The following is a 5,835-nucleotide window of genomic DNA, read 5'->3' as shown; positions in this document are numbered from 1 at the left end:
AACAGCGATAAAGAAAATTTAAGATAAGGTAATAAAGAAGTCTAGGCATCTACAGGGTTTATGACCTGTCGTTGGCTGGTTTAAGTAGCCACTTTACACACTGTGTAACTTTCACCATTCCGCCCACATTTGAACATCTATTTTATTTTATTTTTATTTTCTTTTATCCAGGAAACATACAGTACAGTTACAAAGTTTAATATTTTACACAATTAGATTTAATTCTAATGGACCAGTGAAGTTTCCATATTAAAAAGCAATTATATGTAAGGTTAATTATGAAAGTATAAAAAAGAGAAGGAAAAAGAAAACGTAAATGAAAGTTGTTTAAAAATTAAAATTTAAGTGAAAAAAATATATTTTAAGGTTTGTAGTTTGTAGTGAGTATTTACAAATGGAAATAATATTAAAAATGAAGAAAATTTGTAAGAGTAATTAAAAATTAAGAATGGAAATAAAGAATGAAATACATGCTCAGATGTAAAAATAGTAATAACATTTTTTTTTAAAAAGGAAAAATATAAACACATATTTATTTTAAGGGATTCAAAGAAACGATGAAAAGAATCTTTAAGTGAAATATAAGACAATAAATTTAAATTTAGGTCAACTTAAAAAACATCTTCAAAATTAATGACACATTATAGTAAGAGCAGCAATATACTGATTTTATTAACATATATAATATAAGTAATTAAAAGTAGTTTAAAAGTATAAAAACATGCCAATGGCAGAGAAAAAAGAAAAAATAAAGAAGGAATAACAAGTATAGCAAGTAATCTTTAAAATTTGAAAAAGCAATATAAGGAGAAGATTTTAAACCAAGAGACGTCGATAAAATTTCATTAAAGCGATTTTAGTAGTAATACAAAATTTCAAAAGAGAAATTTGATTTATAACAATAATATTATTAATGTATGTAATCTATATTCCTTCAATTCTTTAATCTGTTGATGTTCGTGTTGAAACAAACAAAAAAAAACGGAAAAAAACAAAAAAAAATATTAAAAAATTCATACGGTTTGGTCAATTCAAACTTATTAAGTGTTTTGGGTAATGCATAAGGTTTCAATAATGTTCTTAATGAAACTCCTTATTTATATATAACAACAGAGATGAAGAACATTTCATAGAAGGGAATGTAGAGTTCAGACATTCACATAGTTTATAACCTTTTATTGTCGTGTTCATCTCTTTTGTAATATATTAATGTCAATAGTTCCCAAGCTAGTTAAATCCAACACAAAATAACAATATTTTGAGTTTGTCCAAATTTTTGTAGACAAGGACTGGATTCAACTCCTGGGGAGCTGTTTATATTAACATATTACAACAGAGATGAAGAACATTTAAGAGAAGGTCCTTGTCGACAAAAATTTGAACAAACTCAAAATATTGTTGATAAATTCACCTGGTCCATGAAGAAGTATAGAAATTGAACAAAAAAAACATTTTCAGGCGTTGCCTAGTATGTAGGTGAAATAATTCAATTAGATGAATCTCACCCGCATAAATAAATCAGGTTTCAGCTCTTTAACTTCACAAACATCAACAGATGAAAGAATTGAAGGAATATAAATAATCAAATATGGGCAGAATGGTGAATGTTACACAGTGTGTAAAATGGCAACTGAAGCCAGCCATTGACAGGTCAAAAGCCCTGTAGACGCCTAAACTTTCACATCACCTTCTCTTAAATGTTCTTCATCTCTGTTGTAATATGTTAAAACAAAATATTTTTGAAAATCATTTGGTTTCACGTTTTTGTATTTATTTGACGTTTAATTATCAGTGGCCATATATAAATCAAAGTGTTATTACATGAATTTTAAAATAAAAAAATAACCACTCTCTAAGGGGGTAGAGAATGTTCAAAATTGCATCCTAGGGTTGGTATTTTGAACGCATTTAGAGCGCGGTATAACGCGTTTTAAGTACGTAAATACTCACCATGCAGCGCTTTAAATGCGTTTATAATACCAGTTATGTATGTAAACCTCAGAAGAGCTATAGATTAAATAGCACTCCTCTAAAATTATGGTTTTTTAAATTACACACAGATTGTATTCTTCATCCGCCCGGACACAGAATGAATGTATTTAATGCGCTTATTTTATAATTTTAATTTACAGAGAGATAAATAAATTTTGCACGGGAAGGGTTTTGGGTTATTGGGCCATGTTTCGTTAGTACTCTTTGCCGACTGTTCGAACTGTTTACCTGCATCCATTTTCAGGGTTGGAGACTCAAAACCACAGAAAAAGTCGATTGCCAGAATCGAAGAGCCCATGAATTTAAAATAAAAAATTTCACCTAATTTTTTTATAACAGCAGTATACTAGACAACGCCTGAATAAAAAAAAATATCCTTCTCCTTAGACCAGTTGGTTTTAATCAGCCAATAACATAAGCTTGTAAATGCATAGACTTCCATATTACTCTGTCTTAGATGTTCTCCTTCTCTGTTGTAATACATTATTTATATTCTCATTTGTCATCATTATCTTGACAACTATCCGCGATCTAAGTTTTACGATACAGTTTTTTTTTATTTTTCTCTCCGTGAAAGACGCCACTTGTATTCAATGGTAACATTTTAAAAGAAAATACATTTTTCAGTTCTTTTTAAACTTTCTATGACGTGAATGGTACAGTGGTAAAAGTAGAACTAGCTTCGTTATTTAAATCTATTAATGTCCTTTGAGTTTTTTAGGAGAGCGGTGCTGTCATCTAGCGGTCTAGAGAGTCTTGATTGTGAATATATAGAACGCCAAACATCAGTGCAGTCTTCGGACGATTTTTTCCTGTAGCAGTGAACATTTTTGCCTGTCAAAGTTGTCAAAATGAGTGCAAACGTGATGTAGACTAGCAAAATCAACAAAGTTTTTTTTTTTAAAGAAGAGCAAATGATGAAAATTTGAGAAGAAATATCGGGACAACATTTGAAATATTTAATTTGTAAAAAAATGTGAATATCAATATGTATATATTGAAAAAAAAAACATTTATATTTAAAGCACCGACTCCGTTTAATTCCAAGGTTAATTAACTTATTTAAAAAAGAACCTTGTACAATAAAAAAAAATTGCTAAAAATAATGAATAAAATGAAAATATTAAATACAAAACAAATACTCAAACTTAAAAATAAGTATTTATATTCTACTCCTACAATAAATAAAGCTAACCCACCGAAATAATGGACGCGAATTCTTTTTATAAAATACAATTATTTCAAACAATTATTTAATTCCCTGCCGTCAAAAATTGATTTTTCATTTTTTTTTCATTTATTTTTGCACCACTACAGGCCAGTAGGTCCAATTACAGTGGTGAATTACATCACAGAACACCCAGGCTTGAGAAAAATTCATTTTGATTTTTGTGTTCTCACCGGGAATCGAACCCGGAACCTTCCGAGCGTGAGTCAAGCGTCTTGATCACTACACCACGGAGGGCGCCACCCCGTAATACCCGTATGCAGATACAAACCTTAAGGTGAGGAAAGTACATTCTATTGTTTTCACTTTCGGGCTATTCTCTGCATTTGAAATTAGAATGTACTTTCCTCGCCTTAAGTTTTGTCTTTGCATACGGGTATCAATCTAGGTTGGAAAAAATTAAAATAAACTTTAATATTAGAGTAAAAGAGTACTTAAGGTGTCTTAATAATAATCTTTTTTTCTGAATTCGCAAACCATCAGATAGAAAACAATAATAATTTCAGATACTGGATTAAAAACTCTTTGTGTAAAAATAAAATAATAAAATTTAACACATTACGCCTCCAATTCTTACAAGACAAAAATACATGATTTATTAGCTTCATATGTAATCTTTAGTAAGCATTGATAAACTAAAATAAGATATAATTCATTAGTAAAGTAAACCTTGATAGAGAAGCTCGTATAGCTTTGAAACTGGTCGGTCGAAAAAATAAAAAATGAGTGGTTAAAAACAAAATAGTTTCAAAAAAATATTTTATTAACAATCAAATTATTCGATTTTCGAGCACGAAAATGTCGCATGACTCTGAAATTCTTCAAAATAAAAAAAAAATGAACAAATTATCCGATATATTTATTAAATGATAAGCCGTCAAGGACGCCAGATGACACCGCTTTCTTACTTATCATCTCTCGACACTGTTAAGATGGCCGCTCTATTACACCCGTCGCATCAAAGTATGTTATGGCCGCTAGATAACGGTGCCACTTTCCCAGGAAACCGTGGCTTTAGAGTAACTCCCCGGGATCCACCGACCACTCACAAAACGAACGAAATTCATTAGCGAACTAAGACACTTGATGTTGCAATCAACAACGTTAACATTTCCTACATACAATGTTTGCAAAAGTTACTATGAAAACAAGTTCCCTTTGCATTTCTGAGCCCCTGGTAGTTTAAATTCTTCTCTAATTTGCATTTCGTTAGCGCTTTCATTGTATCCAATTAACATCAGAAGGATTATGAATCCCTACGATATAAATTATATGATATTCCCATGGACCAGGGCTTTTTAACTACCCAGTTCCAATTTTTATAAAAGAAATTTGCAATCAAAGGAATTTGTTTGACATAGTATCTGCATTCTTCTCCATTTCAATTAAGTCGTTTTTTCATCTTCTCCAAATTTTTAATACGATATTTCACGACAACATCTTTTTCTTCTTCTTCAGCCTTATTGTCTCCACTGCAAGATAAAGGCCTCGTCCAAACGTCTCCATTCCATCACCCGCTTTCATCATCCATATTTTGCCAGCTATCGAGGCAATGTCATCGACCCATCTTTTCTGTGGGCTTTTAACGCTTCTATTGTTTGCCCATGGTCAGCACTTTATTATTCTGGGCCTACCATCATTTTGCCTCGCCAAGTGTCCGTCCCACTGCCATTTTAATTTTTCTGCACGATCTATGATATCCATGACTGCGAGTCAGCGCTTTATATCTTATTTTTTTATTCTCTCTCTTAGACATACACCGAGCATCTGTTTTTTCATGGATCCAAACAAAGTTAGATAAAAGATGAATTAATTTAGTTTGCTGAATCTCACCCATATCATTAAAGGTTTAAGTTTTTTAAACTTATAAATATCAACATATGGAAGAATCGAATAGTCGAAGTAATGTGGCCACTCAAACCAGCCATTGTGACAAGTTGTAATCCTGTAGATAATGTCCCCCTACAAAAGCTAGTTTCCCGTCTTCTAACAAGGATATTGACGACTAAAATAAAATGGTCAAAATATAAAAATATTTGGGTATCGTCAGAACGCCAATATTCTTATTAATTTAAAAACATACACTACAGCCGTAAAAATGCCTAGACTTATGAAAAAATCGTCCTTAAAAATGTTCTACATCTTTGTTGTAATAATATGTCAAAGTCTTTTTTATAATTTTAATGTTTTTTTAACAGTTACTAGTAGGCCAAAAGGCAGCTTTATTACCGAACTTATTTTTTTGCTTTGTTTAAAGAGTGAACTATTAAAGAAAGTGGCTTGGTGGGATTTTAGTTTTAGTAAAAATACAACAAGTGAATATTTTTTTAAATTATAAAAATGTATAAATATACTATTAAAATAAAATAAATAAATAAATAAAACAACTCACACTAAAAATAAATTAATAACCCATAAAACCATATGGGAAATATGCGATTTAATATTTGAAAGCTTCTTCCTGGAAACGCATTCTCGGACCTCCGTTGAAGTATAAAGTTATGCAACCTCTTAATTAATATTAAAAACATGCCTCGGAATACCTCGTGAGACCGGAAGTAAAGCGGGGGAGAGATGAGAGGCCAAGGATGAGAATCTTGAAACTAAACAGGTCA

The sequence above is a fragment of the Micrasema longulum genome, unplaced genomic scaffold (genome assembly GCF_059751315.1).
Source record: "Micrasema longulum isolate JH-2025_06_02 unplaced genomic scaffold, ASM5975131v1 h1tg001053l, whole genome shotgun sequence".
NCBI lineage: Eukaryota > Metazoa > Arthropoda > Insecta > Trichoptera > Brachycentridae > Micrasema > Micrasema longulum.
The sequence above is the reverse complement of the archived record's forward strand: the minus strand, read 5'-3'. Positions refer to the sequence as shown.